Source organism: Alosa sapidissima, chromosome 22, assembly GCF_018492685.1.
Source record: "Alosa sapidissima isolate fAloSap1 chromosome 22, fAloSap1.pri, whole genome shotgun sequence".
In the NCBI taxonomy this organism is placed as follows: domain Eukaryota; kingdom Metazoa; phylum Chordata; class Actinopteri; order Clupeiformes; family Clupeidae; genus Alosa; species Alosa sapidissima.
This window is the reverse complement of record NC_055978.1, coordinates 6,376,191-6,401,190: the sequence shown is the minus strand read 5'-3', so window position 1 is coordinate 6,401,190 and position 25,000 is coordinate 6,376,191. Positions and strand designations below refer to the sequence as shown.

Here is a 25,000-nt window from a genome sequence, read left to right as displayed (position 1 = left end):
AAGAAAGCAATTCCATTTCACATCAGGGAAAAAGGGGTGAGAGAGAGAGGAGAGGAGAGGAGAGGAGAGGAGAAGGGGGGATGATTCAGCCACGATGAAAGAAAAGTGAAACAGAGTTGTACGTGTGTGTGTGTGTGTGTCAGTGTGTGAACTTGACAGTGTGTGTGTACTTAAGAGATAGCATGTGTGTGTGTGTGTGTGTGTGTGTGTGTGTGTGTGTGTGTGTGTGTGTGTGAGGGTGGGTGTGAGTGAGTGTGTGTGGTAAATAGCGTATGACAGAGTGTTAGGCCGCCATGGTGAAGAGTGGGGAGTTTGTTTAAGCTTACAAGAGCAGACCTACCTCCCCTCAGCACGGGATCTGGTTAACACTTATCCACCTCTGAGGCCTACACACTCTCTTTCTCTCTCTCACACACACACACAAACACACCATCTCTCTTAAATACACACCGTGTCAAGCTCATATATACACACACACAGACACACACAGACACACACAGACACACACACACACACGCAAATATACACACACAGCAATCCCCACTTGCAGCATCCTGAATAATTTACACCCTCCAAATGAATAAATAATTCTAGGACACCCGGGGAGGGACAGGAGAGAGGAGGAGGTGTGTGTGTGTGTGTGTGTGGTGTGTGTGTGTGTGTGTGTGTGTGTGTGTGAGAGAGAGAGAGAGAGAGGTGTGGTGAGAAACTCCCAAACCGGCATCTTATTTGCTCCATTTTACATTAAAGAAAGAAAGAATGACAGAGAGAGAGAGAGAGAGAGAGAGAGAGAGAGAGAGAGAGAGAGAGAGAGAGAGAGAGAGAGAGAGAAAGACTCTCAGACAAGTTTCAAAGATAGTTATCATGGCTGGCCTGCTGCCAGCATTGGAGTTCCTGGCCACTGAGTCAGACTTGCACCAGATGTGGGCCAGTTCCTCCCCAGATGTGGGCCAGTTCCTCCCCAGAACCCAGCTAAGCTTGGCTGTACTGAGCCATGTACTGTGGGGCCTGTGCCATTTAGCACCAAAACCCCTGAAAAGCATGCTGGACAGAAGGAAAGAACAGAAGAATGCTTTTCTTGGCAGCAATTGGCTGAAATCGGAGAAACGCGTACACACACACACACAAAAACATGCCTGAAAGTACACACACACACTCTCTCTCACACATACACACACACACACACACACACACACACACACACACACACGCCTGAAAGAACACACACTCACACACACACACACACACACACACGCACGCACGGGCACGCACACGCACACACACACGCACACACACACGCACACACACACACACACACCATTGAGATGGTCAGGTCTGCTTGCCAGTGAACGCAGAAACCATCGGCTTTAAAAGGGCACGGTCACTCGTCCGCCTGCCGCAACCCCCCCCCCCCCCGACCGCCCTGATGTCAGAGAGAAGAAAGAGAGGGAAAATAAACAGAGCACACCAGAGGGCCTGGTATTCGTGAGAATATGTCCTTTTTTATTAATATCTATTTGCAGGCCGGCTGGCTCGCCAACTTACGAAGAAGAAGAAGAAGAAAAACTCTAATCCTTCTAGGCCTTAGAAAGAGAGAGAGAGAGAGAAAGAGAGAGAGAAAGAGAGAGAAAGAGAAAAAGAGAGAGAGAGAGAGAGAGAGAGAAAGTGAAAGAGAAAGAGAAAGAGAGAGAGAGTGGGGAGGGAATGAGAGAAAGGAAAACTAATGGAGAAAAATTTAATTAGGAATTGTGGGTAATGAAATTAACCTTTGACCTTTTGACCTCTAAACTCCAGGTTGGCCTGATCAACAGAGAGTCTGTTTTGGGTTCATCGGTGGGTGTTCCAGAGATGGAAGAAGGATAACAAAGAACATCTCTCAAGATTGGAGAGGAGCTCTATTTCTCTCTCTCTCTCTCTCTCTCTCTCACACACACACACACACACACACACACACACACACACACACACACACACACATACGCACTCACACGCACTTTCTCTCACACACACACACACACACTCAGCACTCAGAGTTAAACAATTATCAGATAATCTGCCCATGGCTTTCAGGGGAACACAATGTGGACATAGTCTTCCTTTACTGGCACTAACACAAAGAGACAGAGAGAGATAGAGGCTGAAAGAGTGCGTGTGTGTGTGCGTGTGTGTGTGTGTTGTGTGTGTGTGTGTGTGTGTGTGTGTGTGTATGTGTGTCTGTGTGTGTGTGAGAGAGGGAAAGAAAGAACAGCCAGACAAGCAAGAGCAACCAAATTGAAGACAGGACCAGACAAAGGTAGCAAGAACTTTCTCACTTTTTCCACTCTGTCTCCACTCACTCTTAGATGTCTGAATCTCCGCCAACCTTCACTGAGACGCAGACAGACAGATGCTACAGACAGACAGACAGACAGACAGACGGCGAGCTGGGCAGGAGTAAAGCGTGAAAAGCCAGGTGGCCCAGAAAAACCTCTTTTCCACAAGACATCTGAAACCACCTCAGTGAATACTCGGCAGTCTGTGTGGTTTCCCAAGCCCCCCGTTCCATGACAGAATTTGGGATTAACCGGCTAGGTCTATGTGTATGTTTGTGTGTGTTTTTCTGTGTGTCTGTGTGTGTGTGTGGGTGTTTCTGTGTGTGACTTGTGTCTGAGTGTCTGTGTATGTACGTGTGGAGAGGGTGGATGCAAGTATTTGTGTGTGTGCGTGCGTGCGTGCGTGCGTGCGTGCGTGCGTGTGTGCGTGCGTGCGTGTGCATGCCTGGCCTACATTAGCATGTGATGAAGGACAGGCGCTTGGCAGTGCTCAGCAGCAGACAGAACATCTGATCTCAATTTGTTTACCAGGATATGCTGTCCTGCGCTACAGTGGGGCCCGGCGCGCCGGTTCCTCAGGGTTCCAACAGGATTCCGGAGTGGTCCAACAGGGTTCCGGAGTGGTCCAACAGGATTCAGGAGGCCTGTGATACAGAGAGAGAGAGAGAGAGAGAGAGAGAGAGAGAGTGTTTAGAGTTTTTACTGGCTGTGGCCTCATAGTGTTGTGGTGAAGTAGAGTACAGCACTAGTTTACAGTCTCAAAGCCAGCAGCAGGAATAGAGGCCAAACGCCACTATGAAAAAGAGGGAAAAAACACACACACACACACACACACACACACACACACACGATACACTGTAAACAGCCACAGGTGCTGCTGGATGACAAAATTTGCTGGAACACCAAAGCAAAAAACTGAGTATACTCACTACGCTACTCTATCCCAGTAGTGCAGTCTACTCTCTTCTACTCCATCTGGTCTATTCTACATTAGGCTACCCGCAGTATACTGTATGTGTTAAGTATAGTATACCATATTGACCTGAGAAAACTGCAGAAGAAGACCACAGTAATGGAGACTTACAGTAGAAGCACAGCGCAGCAGATAAGAGCACAATGCATAATGCAGACAATTATAATCTTAAACAAGAAGCCAAGATGGTCACACACACACACACACACACACACACACACACACACACACACACACACACACACACATAATTATAATCTTAAACAAGAAGCTAAGATGGTCACACACAGCCAGGCATGCATGGAAATGTTACTGTACAGTATGTATAAGGAGGTAGCTTAGTGAACATTAAGTCTTCCACACCATCTACTACACACACACACACACGCACACTTATGCACAGAATGCTTATGTATGCATAACTAATGTATGCATTCACTATTTGCTTACATGTGTGTGGTCCTGCATATGTTAATGTATCTGAGCACATGGGTGAATACATCAGATCCATATTTATGTGGCAGCGGAGGGGTGGCGTCGGGTACAGCCATTTTTACGAGCGCCTTTCATGGCCGCCCAATAGAAATAACAATCAATGATTTGCAGATCTGGGGATCTGGGGTACTTTCCCCTCAGATGGAGATGAACCTTAGTTACTCACAGGAGGGACCCATATGGAATCTCCATCTGCAAAACGTTTGGCAGAGAAAGGTCCGATTGGAAAGAGAGACTTAAACGAGACTCCCACCCTTCCATGTCTACACCCACACACACACACACACACACACACACACACACACACACACACACACACAAGCCCTGACTTCGAAAAGAAGAGATATCAGCACTGGTGTGGGTTTATTAAACCAACTCTGTTTCATATCCTGTGACCATACACACACACACACACACACAAATACACAAACACATAAACACACACACACACACACACACACACACACACACACACACACACACTGTCTCCCCATCTTCGCAGGTCTCCAAGTTCATTTCTGCCTCTGTCTGTGCCCAGCTGCTGTGTGTGTGTGTGTGTGTGTGTGTGTGTGTGTGTGTGTGTGTGTGTGACAGCTAGAACTCTCCATCAGGTCAGACACTTTATACTGCCGACTCATCAGCAAGCGGCTCCTCTCTGTTGGAGTTAAAGCTGTTTCATAAGCAGACAGGAACTCTCCTCCCCTTCTCTCTCTCCCCCTCTCTCTCGCTCTCTCTCTCTCTCTCCCCCTCTCTCGCCTCCTCTCTCTCAACCTGAGCTCTAACACGTATCAGCTGACTACAGGGTACAATGGTCTGTGCTTTAGGTTAAAGGGGAACTTGGCAAATATTTCAACGTAATAAACCCGTTTAGAAATCATTTGGATGGTTAAATGACCTGTTCCGGTGAAAATGGTGACTTTCACCGCTGCGCCTAGCGTCCCCAGGCGGAAAACCAACCTTGCAACATTGAGACTACCATCCCGGAAAGAGAAGTGAGAAACAATAAACTCTTTTTAAATCGTGTTTCTTACCTTGTAACATCCACATAGTTATGCCAAACGTATGCTAGCCGTTCGCTAGCTTGTAAACAAATCCATGTGCTTTATCGTTACCTTTTCCCACAGTTTAAAATAGCATAATGCACAATTTCTCCAGCAGAGGGGGAAATCCTGCCAAGTTTCCCTTTAAGATTGAAGATCTTAACACACACACACACACACACACACACACACACACACAGGCCTGTGCTTTAGGCTAAGGTTAAAGATGCAATGCATTGTCTGTAAATGGATATGGCTACAGCACACTGGCTGGCTGTGCCTGTCTTGTCTTGCAGCACTTAGCTACCGTCTTCTTTTAGAACACACACACACACACACACACACACACACACGCGCTGAATCAAAGTTGAAGCTGTGCAGATGACGCAGACAGTGTGATCTTTAGGAGGACTGGGAGTTCATGTGGTCAAAGTTTCCCATTGAAACTGACTATACAGCAGCTGTGATCTTTAAGAGGACTGGACGATAACTAGTGTCTTATAATGGCCCCATGTCCCACACAGGTCACATAGGTCAGAGCAAACTCCACTGCGTTCTGGTCCAAATGTGGGAAAAGCCAAACCCCTAGGAGCTCCAATACCCTGTCTCCGCAAATACAGCAAACTAACTCCGATAATCCCAGTGGAGCATCCTCTTCATTTGTTAACAGTAACAGCAGTTTGCTTTTACTTAACCATTTAGGAAACACTTTTATCTCTCCTGACGGACAGCTTGAAGCAGACAGCCATTCTATCATCATTACCATGCGTTGGGAAATCATGAGTCATGATACAGAACAGATATTAAACCACCCTGGAACAAATGACGAATTACACGAATTACAGCCACATCAGGGCCACATCAGAGCCAGGTCAGAGCCACATCAGGGCCACATCAGAGCCAGGTCAGGGACACATCAGAGCCAGATGAGAGCCAGGTCAGAGCCACATCAGAGCCAGATGAGAGCCAGAAGCACAGCGGCGCTATCTGAGGAGCAGAGGCTGTAAGTGAAATAGCAACAGAGGCAGAGAGTTATTATGGCTATAACCATTAAGACTCTTTATCCAGCTGCCCTTGGCTTTTGACCTTGCTATTGATAATGTACACACGCGTGCACACAAACAAACACACACATGCACACACACGCACACACACGCACACACACGCACACACACACACACACACACGCCATACGGAGCCTGATTTCCCTTGTTGGCTCCCTCTAACTTTTACAATGGGAGAGTCCCTGGACTTTCAGTCATAGCACCCAGATTAATATTTAACGCAGGGCTGTTCCGCTCGTGCTAATGACCGTTCCACAAGTGAGGCATCCTGAGTCCAGCTTCCTCTTTCACCCCACAGCAGAGCCAATGAAAAGAGAAAGAGAAAGAGAAAGAAGGAGGGCAATAAAGGAGTATTACTATATGGCCCAACAATCTGAGATTTGACTACATAGGATCAGTTCAGCCATTCATAATGGAGGGGGTGGGGGGTGGGAGTAGCAAACCACCTCTCCCCCTCCCCTCCTCTCTCCCTCCCCTCCTCTCCCCCTCTCCTCCTCTCTCCCTCCCCTCCTCTCTCCCCCTCCCCCTCTCCTCCTCTCTCCCTCCCCTCCTCTCTCCCCCTCCCCTCCTCTCTCCCTCCTGATAGCAGGCCTGGTTAGAATGACCTTAGATCTGAATGTAGCCCTAAGATTTGAATGTAATGCTACGATAGCTTTCAGAATTGAATTTCATAGGGTTCCTAAGATTTGAATATTTGAATGTTGACCATACGCTGACCCTAGGCTCCCTAGTGGTTATGGTTGCAGGGCGTGGCGTGGCGTGACATGAAGTGGGTATTGGTTTAACCACATGAAGGGGAAGCAGTGGCCTGGCGTCTGGTCTCCGGGCACCCCAGCAGGCATTAGACAGGGCGCAGCGGGCACAGCCTGCAGACATGGGCACTCGTCACATGGGCATGAGCTCATCGGATGGGCCGAAGATTTGAGCATTTGAGCATCGGAGCATTTGAGCGTGGTCCCACAAGATGGCCCTAAACTTTGAGTGTTGTTAGGGAGTAGTGTAGCAGGGATGCCATGATGCACACCCCCCCACACACACACACAGACACACACACACACACGTACAGACACGCAAATGCACACAGACCCACACTCTCTCACAAACGCAACCCATCTTCACACCATACACACATGCAAACACGCCCTCACACACATACACATTTACAAATCAATCCTCACACCATACACACACACAGACACACACAGTGGTATGGCATCATGTGGGTAACAGTTACACCACATGAGTGGTCTGGCGTCTGGTTTGCGGGCACCCCAGCAGGCATTAGACAGGACACAGCGGGCACAGCCTGCAGACGCGGGTGCCCTTCACATGCGCATGACCTCATAGGGCACTGCCAACCACTGGTGCCCAGCCAGCAGGAGTGGACACGATATGGCAACACATATGAGCGCAGACTGCCCAATGTAACATCTTTAGGGGAAATGGAATGTGACAAGTACATGATGAATCAGAAATGATATGTCACATGAATGAATGAATATGAATGACCATGAATTAATGAATAAACAAACTTAGGTATATTTTTAAGTGACAAGTTTATAAGAACAAACAAACAAACAAATGAAGGAACACATGAATGAGTGAATGAATGAATGGATGAATGGATGGATGGATGGATGGATGGATGGATGGATGGATGGATAAATGAATGACACTCAAGAAAATAGTGAATTTAGAAAGTGAAAATAAGACAGAGAAAAGGAGAAAGCATATTATTGTTCCACATTGTGCAACCATTAGGACTCACTTCACAGCCTGTAGTACCACAGGGCATGAGTGCCAGGCTGCCCTGGTGGAAGCTCAATGTGGCACCACATGGCAGCGGCAGCAGTTAGCAGAGCCGGTGCCAACCAGGCGTGCATGGAGACAGGAACAGACAGGGCTATGGCATATGTGTGGCCAACATTGGAGAGGCACAGAAAACCACAGAGATGGCAAAGAGCAGACTCGATGATAATACACACGCACAAACACACACCACACACACACGCACGCACAAACACACACGCACACACGCACGCACACACACACACGCACACATACACATACACACACCGTCAACAGATCTCACTCAGACAGACACATTACAAATCAGAATCAGAACACTAACCATGCATTAACTGTGCAATGCTAAGCAGGACATAACACACGCTCCAACTAAAACACACTGACAGGGTATCACAACTGCTCGCTCTCTCTGTCTCTCTCTTTGTCTCTCTCTCTGTCTCTCTCTCTGTCTCTCTCTCTGTCTCTCTCTCTGTCTCTCTCTCTGTCTCTCTCTGTCTCTCTCTGTCTCTCTCTCTGTCTCTCTCTCTCTCTCTCTCTGCACTTCCCTATCTATCAGCCTTCTCCTAAGTGCTCACCCTGGATAAAAAAAAAGAGGGATGGTGAGGTATGGGGAGGAGAGGGCGAGAGATTGAAATAGAGTCAGGGGAGGGAGGTATGGATAGATAGATAGAGTGAGGGGGAGGGAGGTATGGATAGATAAATAGAGGGAGTGCAAGATTGAAAAAGGGAATGAAGGAGGGTCGTAGTGAGGACAAGACAGAGAGAGAGAGAGAGAGAGAGAGATAGAGGAAAAAGAGGAGGAGAGAGAGAGAGAATGTGGGAGGTGGAGAGAGAGCAGCTGGGGTATGTGTGCAGGAGGAGGAGGAAGAAGAGGAGGAAGAGGAGGAGGAGGAGGAGTGCATGTTTCATGCCATAACTGACAGACCAGAGGTTCTCACGCGATGGTCTCCACTGCAGCGCGACAGACAGGCTGCTGACCGTTTGAGAGACCACAGAGGTAGCGCCAAGCCTGCATTCCAAATAAGCACTCATTCACTGCATCCTGCACTACACAGTGGATGACTAGGTAGTAGCTATTAGCTACACAGTGCACTATACAGAGCGGGTGAGATGGAGAGAGAGAGAGAAAGAGAGAGGGTGAGACAGAGAGAGGGAGATACAGAGAGAGTGAGACAGAGAGAGACAGTTTTAGTTTCCTTTGAGTATCTGAGACTGCAAATGCTGCATTTGCTATTCTAATGTAGGTCCTAAATGCTGCATATGCTGTTCTAATGTAGGTTCTAAATGCTGCATATGCTGTTCTAATGTCAGCCCTAAAATATGCTGTTCTAATGTAGGTCCTAAATGCTGCATTTGCTGTTCTAATGTAGGTCCTAAATGCTGCATATGCTGTTCTAATGTAGGTCCTAAAATATGCTGTTTTAATGTAGGTCCTAAATGCTGCATATGCTGTTCTAATGTCGGCCCTAAAATATGCTGTTTTAATGTAGGTCCTAAATGCTGCATATGCTGTTCTAATGAAGGTCCTAAATGCTGCATATGCTGTTCTAATGTAGGTCCTAAATGCTGCATATGTTGTTCTAATGTCGGCCCTAAAATATGCTGTTCTAATGTCGGCCATAAATGCTGCATGCTGTACTAATTTAAGTTCTAATGCTGCATATGCTGTTCTCATGAAGGTTCTAAATGCTGCATATGCTGTTCTCATGAAGGTCCTAAATGCTGCATATGCTGTTCTAAAGTAGGCCCTAAATGCTTTGGCAATAAAAAAGACAATAGCAATGTGTTATTATCAAGCCGCTGATATTAAAGCTGTGAAAGATAGATAAAGATTCAGAGGAAGAGAGGGATGAAATGTCTCACGCATATTCTCTCTACAGCTGTAGTACACACACACACACACACACACACACACACGCACACACACACACACACACACACACACAGTACACTCTCTCTCTCTCTCTCTCTCTCTGTCTCTCTCGTACATACATACACACAAAGATGCACACACACTCTCTCTCTCTAGCACACACATACACACACTCTCACACTCACTCTGCAGCTCTCTACTTGGCTCTCATGCTCATTCTCTTATAGAAGAAGCTTCCCTGAAGTCTGTGTGTGTGAGATGTGTGTGTGTGTGTGTGTGTGTGTGTGTGTGTGTGTGTGTGTACGTGTGTGTGTGTGTGTGTGTACGTGTGTGTGTGTACGTGTGTGTGCATGTGTGTGTGTACGTGTGTGTGTGCATGTGTGTGCGCTCGCAATGAGGCGGCACCACTCTGGCCACGGACAGCCGGACACAAATCCAGCTCTTGTGTCATTGCTTCCCCCAGCCCAATAAATCACCAACACACACACACACACACACACACACACACACACACACACACACACACACACACACACACACACACACACACACACACACACACACACACACACACACACATCAAACCAATGAGGCAAGGCTCCACAGGCCCTACCATAGTGCTTAAGAGGAAAAAAGGCCCCACATTTTTATTTATTTATTTGAGAAATTGTAATTCCATTTCTACTCAGAAGGTAATGTCAGGGAGTTCTTTTATAGAACGCCAGGCGATCGATCACACACCGGGCACTGCTACTCCGGACGCAGTGGCAAACAGGGGCTTAAAATTGCACTCCACTCCTCGAAATCACACACACACACACACACACACACACACACACACACACACACACACACAGAGACTTACATATATAGGGTGCACACACACTCTCATACAACAGAAGGATGGATATCTGCCACTCAATCTAAAATCCAACTATCTCACATAATCAACATGCAAACACACAACCACACACACTTCACACATCACATACATGCTGGAGACCACAGTAGTTTAAAACTGTGACCCAATTACAGTAATATCAGTGCCACTTTCATGTTCTCCAGATGAAAGAAGTTCAGAGGCTGGGAAAGAGAGAGAGAGAGAGAGAGAGGGGGGGGGGGGGATTGAGTGAATGGGAGAGGAAAAGAGAAAAGTGAGAAAGCAAGGGAAAGAGAGAGGGGAACAGAAGAGGAAGAGGATGGGGGAGAGTTAGAAAGATTGGGAAACGTGTCACGTCTGACAAAGGCTGTGCTACCGATTATCTCTGAATTAAAAACAAGAAAGGAAGAGAAAATCACAGATCACTTGGACGTGACAGCTTGACACGCTCCTATACAATAGGAACAAATCACTTTATCTCTCCCTCCCTCCCACCCTCTCTTCAATTCTTTTCTCCCTCTGCCCACTCACCTATCCCCTCTTATTCTCTCGATCACTCTCTCACCCTTCCCCTCTTATTCTCTCTATCATTCTCTCTCTTTCTCCATCTCCTTCTTTCTCTCTACTGCCTCTTCCTATTCTCCTCCATCTCTGTATCTCCCTATCCCCCCTTCCCTTTCCTCAAACGGTGTATTTGTATAAATAGCTCACTGATAGAAAAGTCAGTCTCAATCAAACAATAGTATTTATCCTTCTCTTCTCTTCTCTTCTCTTCTCTGTCTCAATCTCCCTCTCTGTGTATGTATCTTTCTTTTCTGTTTTTTTTTTAACCTTCCTATTTTTCTGTCCTTCTCTACCTCCACACTTTCTATCTCTCTCTCTTTCTCTCCATCCCTGTCTCTCTCTCCCACTTTTCTATTTTTCTAATCAGCCTGATGGCCGGCGTGGGACCGGAAGGTCGTTTGGTCAGCGTCTCCGTTGGTGACGGACCACGCAGTCCCGCTGGGAGCCCCGACATCAACAGCTCCCCACTTCCTGCTCCGAGCGCTCGCACGGAACAACTCCCACAAACCACCCTTCGTCTACTCTCTTTATCTTTATCTCTCTCTCTCTCTCTCTCTCTCTCTCTCTCTCTCTCTCTGTTTATCCAAACATGCCATTTTGGCTCTCCAGCTACCAGTCGCCTGGAGCCTATGGGCGTTTCCACAGCTCAATGCGCGCTGATTGCCTGTGGGGCCGCGGCGTCTCGCTCTGGCGGCCATTTTTGTCGGTGGTAAACAAACATGTTAGCGGTGGAGCTATTTGCACTGCTGCTGCTAGTGCTGCTGCTCTGTTTGTGATGCTGACAGGCAGTGACTCGCCGTTTTAGACACTCACTTGTTGGAGTGGTGGGTTGAAACTTCACAGACATACATACTGTAGTAAGGTAGCAACTGAGAACAAATAAAAGAGAGAGAAAGCGATAAACAAATAAATAAACAAACAAACAAGCAGGAATGCTAGAATATAAGGGGCGCTGTGGCGCACTTGGCTGCAGCCTCCGTGCCACCTTGGATCCAGGTGCCCGCGGGGACCCGGGTTTGAGTCCAGCACGGGTCATTTCCTGGTTCTGCCCCATCTCTCTCTCTCTCTCCCTTGCTTGCTTGCTTGTTTGTGTCACTCTTCACTGTCCTCAAAATAGACTAAAGAAAGAATGCTAGAATAATATGATAAGTGCTGAGTGTCCATGTTAGTGATAGAAACAGTGAGTAGAGCATCACCTCTCTGTGACACTGAGCTACTATCAGGCAGACCTAACAGATGGATCTTAAGACTGCAAGACAAAACCAGGCCCCATCCCGTGGGTAAAGAGTGTGCTTGACAGATCCAGAGTCAGTCTGGAACAGATAGAATAGGATAGTGGTGTGTGTATAGTGGTGTGTGTGTGTGTGCGTGCGTGTGTATGTGTGTGTTTGTGTGTGTTTGTGTGTGTGTGTGTGTGTGTGTGTGTGTGTGTGTGTGTGTGTGTGTGTGTGGGTGTGTGTGTGTGAGCGTGTGTATCTGAGCTGGCTGGATCTGGGTTTTAAGAGATTTCACTGAGCACTGAGTCTGCAGTTGAATACTGACTTGCTGTATGAGCAAGAGAGTATAACAGAGGGAAGGAAAGAGAGAGAGAGAGAGATAGAGAGATAGAGAGAGAGAGAGAGGGAGGATGTTTTTGGTGAAACACTAATCAAAAATTAGAGGTGTAGACGCACTGAGCGGTAGAGGTTGAAAGAGAGAGATTGAAGGAGATAGAGAAAGATAGGTAGAGGTGTTGTGGGGATGGGAGTGTGAAGGGCTGGCTGTGATAACACCAAATATCAGGCTTCCACTTTCTCTCTCTCCCTCTCTCTCCCTCTCTGTCTCCCTTTCTCTGTTTTTCTCTCCTCCTAGGTGATGTGATGCAGCAGAAACGACTCCAGCTTATCACATCTACTCCAACACCACGGCCTCCGTGACAAGGAGCGAGAGAGAGAGCGGAGAGAAGGAGCGAGAGAGGAGAGAGCGGAGAGAAAGAGTGAGAGAGGAAGCGAAAGAGAGGGGAAACGCAGAAGTGTATGTGTGTGTGTGTGTGTGTGTGTGTGTGTGTGTGTGTGTGTGTGTGTGTGTGTGTGTGTATGCGTGTGGGGAGGAAGGCAAGAGGGGTAGAGGGGAGGGAGAGAGGGAACGAGAGAGACAGAGAGAAAAAGTGAGGGATGAGGATGGGAGTATCGAGGAGGAGGAGGAGGGGGGGTGTTAGTGGAGCAGCGAGGGGGAAAATGAGATGCCAGAGAGAACTGGAGAGACTGGAGCGAGCAAAAACAACAAGATAAGATTAAAAGCATTACGATACGGAGAAGGGCTCTGATAAACAGAGAGGGAAACACAAGAGGCTGAGCAGATAGAGAGATGGAGGGAGGTGAGAGAGAGAGAGAGAGAGAAGGAGAGAGAGAGTGAACATGAAGAGTGGGTTAAAGAGAGAGGGAGAGAGACAGAAAGAGACAGAGAGGGAGAAAGAGAAGGGTGGAGGGGGGATTGAACGTGAATAACAGGGGTGACAGAGAGGGGGGCAGTTAGAGGTAGAGGGGGAGAAAGAGAACATGGAGAAGAGGGGTGAAAGAGAGAGAGAGAGAGAGAACATGGGAGGGTGAAAGAGAGAGAGAGAGAACATGGGGTAGAGGGGTGAAAGAGAGAGAGAGAGAGCGATAGAGAGAGAGAGAACATGGGGTAGAGGGGTGAAAGAGAGAGACTAAGAAGGGTCTGCGGTTCCACATCTGGTAGAGCTCAGGATGCTTGAGATTCTTCGTCTGGCCGTTTCAATGTTCCTGCTGCCAGCAGTGCAGAAAACTGACACCCCCCAGCAGACACACACACACACACACACACACACACACACACTCATACAGACTGTTTCTCTCTCTCTCTCACACACACACAAACACACACACACACAAACTCAAAGACTAACACACACACACACACGCAAACACACATGCAAACTTACAAGCACACACACACCCAAACGCACACACACACATACATACACACAATAGCCACCTTTCTCTAGGCCAGGGGAAGGGGGGGGGGGGGGGGTTGTGAAGGGCCTTCATGGCCTATCTGGTCCATATGCTCTCTCCATCCCCACCCACAACCCCCCGCCCTCTTGGCCTGGAGGCCACGGAGCTCCACCCTCTTAATGAGCTCTTTCTCTACAACTCATGCTGAACCAATACATTTTACCCCACTGCCCCAACACCACCCTTCCAGTCCCCACTTAGAATTCTCAGATAAAAAAGCCTCTGAAATCCTTTGCCGTTCTCAACCATTTTCTGTGTCATCTTCAAGCCACTGTAAATATACAGCCACTACACAAAACTCAAACAACACACTCCCCTCCTCAAACAAGCACAAACAAAGAGCAAGCACATACTGTACTCTACAATGGTGGATGGTGATTCAGTATTGTGGTCAGGGAGAAATAATGGAAGCCCTTCTGGTCAGACCTGAACTCAACACGGCCCCATTCTCCCGCTTGAGAGTCTGAGAGTCAGACTGGATTTAGGGGACAGAAAAGAGGCTCTATTTCTGGATGTTAAATGCTTCATATATATATATATATATATATATTAATTTTTTTCCTCTCCAATCATCGAGTCAATCCTGAGTCAATTTTCAGAGCCAGACCGGTGCTTCTCCCCAGACAGGAAGCTATGTCGTTCACTCGGCACTTTGATGTGCGGCTGGCTTTTAAGACAGGTCTGCGGCAGGCTGCCCACAACGGCTACTGGCTACCGGCACCACACGAGCCGTCAGATTGCCAATTGAATGGAGTTCAATGAAGAGGAGAGGTCTTTGGAGGAGTGGAGAGAGAGTCTGAAGGCTGAAGGCTTTTAGCAAGTGCAATTACGCCTGAAAGAGTGAAAACCTACAGTACACACACACACACACACAACACACACACAGACATGCACATACCATACACATCATAACCCCCCAGACATACAGACAGTCATGGTTAGACAGGGAACCAGTCGCTACCACACTCAAGCACACACGCACGCACGCACACACACACACACGCACGCACGCACGCACACACACACACACACAATGCTGGCTGTCCATCAGGGAAGAGGACGCGACTGCCTGTCTGCCTTGCTTGCTCTTCTATAGAGATATGGACATGGCTAAAATAGATACTGTTATGTCTGCCTGCGAAGACCTTTCAGCATCAGTCATTTTGCCTGGGGTTCAGTGTGTGGGTGTACGGGTGTGTGTATGCATGTGTGTATGTGTTTGTGTGTGCGTGTCTGTGTGCGTGTGTGTACGACTAAGTTGGTGTGTGTCTGTAAGCTTGACTGAGTGGACTTTGCAGGTGTTAAACTTAGTGTGTATATTATTGTGTGTGTGTGTTTGTTTATGTGTGTGTGCCCTCTCACTGCGCCATCAGCACACTGGCTCTTTGAGAGGGCAGTGTTTGGTGGAAAAGCATGACTAGTACTGAGGGCTCTTCAGCAGGGTCTGCTGTGAGCACTGAGCCCTTGTAACAGCACAGTCTGTGGTCGGCTTTGTCCAAAACAGCCAGAGGACAAAAGACTACAATTATGTTATGTTGTTGACTTATCCGTCTGCCCCCTCCCACACACACACACACACACACACACACTCCATTTCAATTTTTCTCTGTTACACACAAACACAAACACACACACACACACACACACACATACAAATAAAGTCTATTTCTCTCTCTCCTTCACTCTGACAATCTGTCTCTTTCTTTCTCCTAATAGTTCTCTGTCACACACACACACACACACACACAGCCCCTGTCTATCTATCTGAGAACAGACTACTGCAGCTGCAGAGGTTTGGCTTAGGCTGTCCACCTCAGCCTCTGGGACCAACACATACATGTACACTAACACACACACACACACACACACACACACTAACATACACACACACACACATACACACACACACACACACACACACACACACACACACCGCCCAAACACTCGACCCAGTCTCTGTGGACCTCTGTGACTCCAAGCCTACGGCGCAGTGCTCGGTCCAAGCCCCTGGTCCGGGCCCAGGAGGCTGTCCGCTGCTCAGCCCTGGCCTTTGGATCACCCCTGGAACACCACACGGGCCAGGCGCTGATGTCACAATGAGAGCTCGGAATTCAGGGACCTGTCATAGAGTCCCGAAGCCATGACGTAACGTTGCCAAGGCAGCAATTTCACTGGTTCTAAACAAATCAATCTACCATTGCTGTAGAAATCACCATAGCGGTGGCTTACAAGGATACAAGGATACAAGGAAGTCACATGCATATAGTTACTGGAAGTAAGAAATGCAGTGAAATTATGTCTGGTGTCAGCCTATTTGTGCAAAGTGTGGGGGGGGGGGGGGTAAAAAGTGCAGTAGAAGAAGAGGGGTTTAGTAGATTAAGTGGCAAGGGCTGCATAAGAAAGGTGGGGGAGGATTGGAATTGGGGCAGGGGGGGCACCAACAAGGAGCACCCAAGAGCAACAGGGGCAAGGAAAAACTCCCTTACCAAGGAAGAAACCTTGGGCAGATCCACGGCTCAAGGGGCTAACCCAACTGCCAGGGGTCTTGGTGTGTGTGTTGGGGGGATGACAGGGGAGATGGGATAGTGTGCTGTGTATGTGGGGAGAGGGCAGTGTGCAATATGTGTGTTGGAGAAGCTTCCTCATGAGACAGTGTGCTGTGTATTGGGGGGGGGGGGGGGGGGGTAAGTATGGTGAAGGGACTTACTATTGCAAGCAGAGTACTGTATGCATGATGTATGTGAGTGATGAAGATGTGTGTGTGGGCGGGAGGGGAGTGTAGCAGTGACTGTGTGTGTGTGTGTGTAGTGTGCGTGTGGGTAGGTGGGGGCAGTGTGCTCTAAGTATGTAGAGGATGTGTGTTGGAGAAGATCCTGAAGACAATGTGCTGTATGTATGTGAGGTGATGACAGTGATGATGTAAGTGTGTGTGTTTTTTGTGTGTGTGTTGGGGATGGGGGTGGGGTGGGGGGTTGGGGGGGGGGGGGCAGAAAGGCTAGGCAATCAAGGACATGGGTAGATGGAGGAGAAATCAAAAATAATCAATAAAAAGTTCTATGGAGATGTGCAAAAGTTGGAGAAAGTCAGATATGTGTGTGTGTGTGTGTGTGTGTGTGTGTGTGTGTGTTTTGACGTGTGATGAAATAAGAAAATAAATAAAAGGTCTATAGCATAGCGTGAGGGATGTAAAAGTGCTAAAAGTCTTGTAGGTGTGTCATGAGTGCTGAGGAGTAAATGAGTGCAAAGTCAGTATAGTGTGAGTTCAGAGTTCGGATGGCCTGGGGATAAAAACCTCTCCTGAGTCTCTCAGTTCTGGCTTTGTGACTACATAGGCGTCTTCTTGATTTCAGCGGTAGGAATAATCCATTGTTAGGATGAGAAGAGTCCTTCAGAATCTTTTGGGCTCTTAGGAGTACTCTTCTGGAATAGATATCTTGTAGAGCAGGGAGTTGAGATTTTACAGTACGTTCAGCTGAGCGCACTACTCTCTGCAGAGTACTACAATCTCTAACTGTGGAGTTCCCATACCAGGTGATGATGCTACCAGTTAGAACACTCTCAACCGCTGAAGTGTAGAAGGCCTTCATGATGGATGTAGAAACTTTGAATTTCCTTAGCTGACGAAGGAAGTAGAGTCGTTGTCTGGACTTCTTCAGAACATATTGAGTGTTAACAGTCCATGTTAGGTCTTCAGTAATGTGGACACCAAGGTATTTAAAACTTGTGACTCTCTCTACAGGTTGCCCGCTGATCATTAGTGGGGTGTAACTGTAGTTCTGCTGCTGCCTTCTGTAATCCACTACCATTTCCTTGGTTTTATTGATATTCAGTGTCAAGCTGTTAGATTGACACCACTGTGCCACCTCATCAACCTGATCCAAGTAGAGCTGTTCATTGTTGTTACTAATCAGGCCCAAGATCACTGTGTCATCTGCAAACTTGATGATGGAGGTATGACTACTGTTGGCTTTGCAGTCATGTGTGTAGATGTTGTACAACAGTGGACTCAAAACACAGCCTTGGGGAGCACCAGTGCTGATGGTTAATGAGTCAGATGTCAGACCCCCCACTCTAACCACTTGTGAACGGTTGGTGAGGAAGTCAAATATCCAGTGACACAGGGTGGTGTTTAGTCCTAAGGCCTTCATCTTTGTGACCAAGGTGAGAGGTACTATCGTGTTGAATGCTGAACTAAAGTCAATGAACAGCATCCTCACATAATTCCCATTCCCCTCCTCCAGGTGAGTTAAGGTGGTGTGCATGAGGTTTGAGATGGCATCCTCTGTAGACCTGTTGGCTCTGTAAGCAAATTGGAGGGGGTCGAAGGAGGCAGGGAGGGATGAGCAGATAATGTTTTTCACAAGCTCCTCAAAACACTTCATCACTGTAGACGTCAGGGCTACTGGGCGGTAGTCATTCAGACATGATGGACTTTTGTTTTTCGGTACTGGAACAATAACAGACTGCTTGAGGCAAGTAGGAACTGTCTCTTGAGCCAATGATGTGTTAAAGATATAAGTGAACACAGGAGCTAACTGAGCAGCGCAGGATTTCAAAACCCTGTTAGAAATTCCATCCGGTCCAGCAGCTTTTCTACAATTAACCCTCCTAAAGGCATTGCTCACATCGACCTCAGAGACACAGAAAGGTGCATCCTCATTTGCTTCACATGCTGCAGCTAGTGCAAGATAGTCTGTGTTTTTCATGTCAAAGCGAGCATAAAAAGCATTAAGTTCATCAGGGAGGGCTTTACTCACATTCATCATAGGAGGGGACTTTCTTTCAAAGCCAGTGATGGTTCGGAGTCCTTTCCACACTCGTGCTGGATCACCCTCCAAGAAATCAGCTTCAACTCTGTCTCTATAGCGCCGCTTAGCATCTTTAATAGCTCTACATAAACTATAAGATGCTGCTTTGTAATCAGTCATATCCCCTGAAATAAGCCCAGCATTATAAGTCATGGTGCGTGTCTTTAATGCCGTTCTCACTTCTCTATCCACCCATGGCTTCTGGTTAGGGAAGCTTCGGATCTTTACAGTTGGGATGATGGAATCAGTTAGCATATTGATGTAACTCAATGATACTTCCGTAAACTCATTGATGTCAGCAGAGTTCGTCTTGAACATCTCCCAGTCAACGTTGCTAAGGGCGTCCTGTAGCCTGGCTTCCGATTGGTCAGTCCAGCGCTTGACCTCCTTCGTCACTGGCTTTCTTAATCTATTTCAATAAATCAATTAAACGTTTCTAAGACGTTAGTATATATGTTTTACACTGTAAGAATCACATACTATAACATATATTCATACCAACACGATCAAATTCATGACTACAGAGTTTTATTTTATCATGGGTTTCCTCCGTAAAAGAGACCTGCATGTAACTTCACAGCATGCGGTTAAAATCCTTAAATTCACGGACGTGTTTTGCCTTTATTTTTTTGGCAAAAAACGTCACTCTTAACAGCCTCCAGTCTTTGAGAAGATGTGAAATATCCACTGGAATTTTCTTTCTTTCTATTACACCTGCCATGGAATCCGTGTTATGTGGCTAAGCTGCTGCCTAGCAGGTAAAACACGTTTAAATGGGTATATTTATTTTTATTAGCTAGAAATGATGCCACATGTCTACATTCAATGCTATTTATGCCACTTTGTTTGTTTAGATCCAGTGATTCTACCGTCATGGAAACGCTACGTCACACTTCGGGACTATTTCAGAGCCATGTGCGGTCAGCCAGTGAGAACAATCAGCTGACATCACGTTAGCCAATGAGAGGGCTTCATAAGGATCAATGTGGGAACACATGTGACAGAGTAATTCCAAATTCCTAATTCTAAATCTAAAATCCTTTATTAGACTAAATATTTACAATGCGGCAAGAGCTCAAAGAACCATCAACTTAATAACTTTTGTAACATCATCGATCCTTCAGATGGTTAAAGTGGAGCCACAACGGACTGGATGTCACAGACAAACCTCAGAGTTCAGAAAGAAGCAGCCAATGGGAACAATAAGCTGAGCTACGGTCAGCCAATGAGAGGAAGCCATGTAGAGCAGTGTGCTGTCTGTAGGTCTGCATGTTAACACCATAACTCCACTGGATCAGACTATAAATGTGACTCATAACAGCCCAAATGTACCGGGCTTGTGTGCAATGAGAGACAGAGACAGAGAGATCAAGAGAGAGAGAGCGACAGAGAGAGACAGAGAGGACATTGACACGCTACTAGAAACCACATTCAGCTGCTGTTGAGAGAGAGAGTGTGTGTGTGTGTGTGTGTGTGTGTGTGTGTGTGTGTGTGCTAGATGAGAAAGTTACGATGCATGCTACAGGCCTGTTAGTGGTTCACTCAAACAGGCTCCTCTCCTTAGTGGTTCACTTTCAGGCTCCTCTCTCCAGCATGATTTAAACCTCCTGACTGCAACTGCAACCGCTCCTCACCACACGCAATGCCGAATGAGTGAATCTTGGCTATGAGTATACTATTACAGAATGTGCATGTGACTGTGTGACTGAGTTTCTATTTGCATCTGAATGTGGGATGTGGATATGCATGCTTGTATTTGTGCATCTGTGTGTGTGAATACAGCCAAGTCATATCTCTCATGTGTGTGTATTTAGATATGTGTCGTGTGTGTGTGTGTGTGTGTGTGTGTGTGTGTGTGTGTGTGTGTGCTTATAGCACATGTGGGGAAAGTGTTACATTTAGAGCTGAGTAACAATAAGGAACACAGTATACACAACTACGTATATATATATATGAGGCCATATTTGGAATTGTAATAAATATCTGATGTCTGGAATGTATACATAATTGTGTAATGTATGTCTTGGTGTGTGTGCGTGTGTGTGTGTGTGTGTGTGTGTGTGTGTGTGTGTGTGTGTGTGTGTGTGTGTATGTGGTGTTCCACAGGCGACAGTAATGGACCAATCAGAGCCTTCCACCAATCCGCTATTCGCCTCGCTGGTAACCAAGGCAGTCACCCTGTGTCACCGTGACAATTACAGCTCTCACTGGGCCCCGATGATGTTGCTCCTTAAGCGTCACCACAGCAATGAGCGGGTGAACAGCGTCGTGCTAACAATGACAGCTCACAAACCCAGTAGTGGCCCCCTTAACTACGAGCCAATTACAGGCTCTGCTTACTTTAAACAACAAGCGCACTGACGACCCCCCCCCACCACCACCACCACCACCACACACACAAACACCCCGCTGCACATTACAACACAACACAACACAACACAACACAACACTCAGACTGCTTCTCCGTGGAGGAAGAGGAGAATGAGCATGAGGATGAGGATGAGGATGAAGAGGACGAGATTCAGATTATAATGGTAATGGCAATGATGTTGGTGATGAGGTTAAGATAATGATGGTGATAATGATGGTGATGATGATGATCAAGATAATGGTGATGGTGGTGATGATGGTGATGATGATGATGATGAAGGTCGTGACACAGTACAGTAGTGCTGAATGCGGGCTCCCCGGGAGACAGACTCAATGATTGCTAAGCATTTATCCCAGTTGGAAGCCTGAAGCTCAGGGGCCACAAAAGAGCCCCAGATGTGTTGGCATGACGGGAGGCTCGTGGTCGTGGCCGTGGCGATGAGTGGAGACTGGGGAGAGGATGCTAAATTAAACAGCAGCATCCATTTCCTCAACGAGACAGCCCACAGCCAGCTCCCGGCAGACACAAACACACACACAAAAACACATACACACACGCACACACACACTAACACACAAGCCCAAACCCATACAGAACACACACACATACACAGTCAGTCTAAAGCACACACACACACACACACACACACACACACACACACACACACACAGCCCAGAGTCATCACTGTGAAGATGATAAATGTCTGTTTTCCCCCCCTAAACACACGGATAAGGACAGCTGCAACAGGTCAACTTTGCACAAACACAAACATCCTGTTACAGCGCAGTAGCTTCCTCTCCGCTCCACTCCTTGGCTGACTGCTCTCTCCCTCTGTGTGTGTGTGTGTGTGTTTTTGTGTATGTGTGTGTGTGTTTGTCTGTGTGTGTGTGTGTGTGTGTGTGTGTGTGTGTGTGTGTGTGTCTGTGTGTGTGTGTGTGTGTGTGTGTGTGTGTGTGTGTGTGTGTGTCTGTGTGTGTGTGTGTGTGTGTGTGTGTGTGTGTGTGTGTGTGTGTGTGTGTGTGTGTGTGTGTGTCTGCTCCGAGGGGTGATTGCACTCTGCCTCTGCGTTGCTGTGACAGACTTTCAGGGGGAAGACGGCCAGCCGGACAAATGAATAGAAGGAGGATGGTCATTCTCCTCCGTCTGGTCAATCAAGTCCCTCTCCTCTCATTTCCCCCACTGTGTCCAAGCGTGGTCACGCCGTGCTTCTAAACAGCCGAAGCAGCACGCTCATCTGCGTTAACGTGAACAACATGCCCCTCCACGCCCTCCTCTGAGCCGTGCTGCTGAGGCGGATGTGTATGTGTGTGTGTGTGTGTGTGTGTGTATGTATGTGTGTGTGTGTGTGTTTGTGTTTGTGTGCGTGTGCGTGTGCGTGTGCGTGTGCGTGTGTCTGTGTGCATGTCTCTGCGCGTGTGTGTGTGTGTGTGTGTGTGTGTGTGTGTGCGCTTTTAGTGCTTTTGGAGGCTGTGTGCTGTTCTGGAAGTTTCTGTGCGGTGAAGTCAACGCTTAACAGAATCACGTGCAGACAGACGAGAGACAGGGAGGACAGTGTTGGCAGTTGGCAGACACACACACACACACAAGCACATATATATACACACAGACACATACATATGGTATGCATATATACACACACACACACACACACACACACACACACACACACACACACACACACACACAAATAAACAGATACCCATACAAATGCACCTGAATATCCACACTCACAAACCAGAAATGAAATAATGCTCACCTACAGTGAGCATGTCCTTATTTCATTTCCTATCTCATTGGCTGCAGCTTCCAGACAGAACCTGCTGTGATCCGCTCTGAATACTGAGCCTCCTTCTCTTCCCTTAATATATCCTTTAATCATCTCCCTGCCTGGTTTCCATCAGCTTTCTTTCATATTATCTCTCTCTCTCTGTCTCTCTCTGTCTCTCTCTCTACCTCTTGTGATTTTTTCTCTCTCTCTCTCCAGGTGTCTGATAACAGGTTGCTGGCTGATCACAGAGTCCTGAGGTGAAAATATGACTTTACAATGGTACAATGGAGAGAATGTGTGTGTGTGTGTGTGTGTGTGTGTGTGTGTGTGTGTGTGTGTGTGTGTGTATGTGTGTGTGACAGTGTGTGTGTGTGTGTGTGTGTGTGTGTGTGTGTGTGTGTGTGTTGCGTCAATCAGGGGGCACATGGAGAATTTTGTTCCACACACTGTTCCCAACAGTAAAAACATGCACACAAAGATATATACATGGGCCTATTCACTCACTGTGCAATGAAAGTTCATTACAAACACACACACACACACACACACACACACACACACACACACACACACACACACAGACGTCAAGACTCTCATTATAGGCCTCATATCGCTTTCCTCGCACCTGCAATGCAATTACATCCCCTAGCATCAGACATGGGCCGCCACCAGCCCTCTTTATATGATTAATCATCTGGGCACAGGACTTAACTTCACCTTTAAGGAACGAGGGAGTGAATGAGAGAGAGAGAGGAGGGAGGGAGGGAGAGAGAGAGAGAGGAGGGAGGGAGGGAGGGAGAGGGAGGGAGAGAGGGAGATGGAGAGAGAGGGGAAGAAGTAAGGGAAAGAGAAATAGGGAGAGGGAGGAGAGAGAGAGAGGGGGGGAGAGTGCTGGGTGAAGGAGGAGAAATCTAATGAAAGTAGCTGCAATCAGACTTAGGGTCCTCCACTCCTCAGAGGCCAATCAGCAGATCACACCCCCAGCTGACCTGGAGCTACACACACACACACACACACACACACACACACACACACACACACACACACACACACAATCAACCAGACACACACAATCAACCACACACACACACACACACACACACACACACATTCTACCTCAAGCACTAGCACACACTCTCTCTTTCTCTCTTATACCCCTTTCTTACAGAGAGTGAAACCTAGCATTTCAAATCAAATTTAATAGGGTCCACTGTGAAAATGAAATCGACATGTTACACATACACACACTAACACACCTATGCACAGTCCCACACACAGTTTCTTTCTCTCTTTCTCTCTCTCTCTTTCTCTCTCCTTATTCACCTTCTGATGAGGCCCACACCTACAATGCCAGAACCAATCCACAGTATCTCCGAGAGCAGCCCTGTGTGTGTGTGTGTGTGTGTGTGTGTGTGTGTGTGTGTGTGTGGTACCTCTTCAAGTGTACATCCCCAACCAGATCACCAAGCTGATTGCACTGACTTGACCTGACACACAAACACAGTGTTCCAGTAACTGATGACCTGTCATGTTTGCCTGTGTGTGTCTGTGTGTGTGTGTGTGTGTGTGTGTGTGTGTGTGTCAGTGGAATGTAAACGTGCACATAAACCCTGGAGTCCAACGTCTAGTCTGAAGTCCCTGATTGGCAAATCAGTGAACTAATGTAGCCCTTATGCGGGGGGGGGGGGGGTTCTTTAAGAACATCTGACTCTGATTTGGAACCGAGCGGGTTGAATTCTTTAGTTTACGCGAAGACCAAACATCACTCCGTTTCCCGTTTCAATCTTGCCTGGAGTCGGTCAAGGTTTAAAATCTCTTCTGCCATCTCAGCAGCGCCGGGAGAGAGAGAGAGAGAGAGAGAGAGAGAGAGAGAGAGAGAGAGAGAGAGAGAGAGACAGACGCTGTACTTACAGTCATGCTAATAAAGCAACCTTGAACTGAATTGAATTGAATTCAATGCAATTCAATTCAATTGAATTGAGAGAGAGACAGAGAGAGACAGACAGAGAGAAAGAGAGAGGGAGGGAGG

At 47.3% G+C, this 25,000-nt stretch overlaps 1 protein-coding gene across 2 annotated transcripts in view; it reads right to left on the bottom strand.

The window, feature by feature from the left end:
* Window positions 1–25,000, bottom strand: part of LOC121697192 (plexin-B2-like) — a 179,141-nt gene that overhangs the window by 103,600 nt on the left and 50,541 nt on the right. For both annotated transcript variants that reach the window (XM_042078593.1, XM_042078594.1), the window contains exon 2: window positions 2,841–2,956. The gene's annotated coding sequence lies outside the window, so the exon portion shown is untranslated. The remainder of the gene's footprint in view (window positions 1–2,840; window positions 2,957–25,000) is intronic.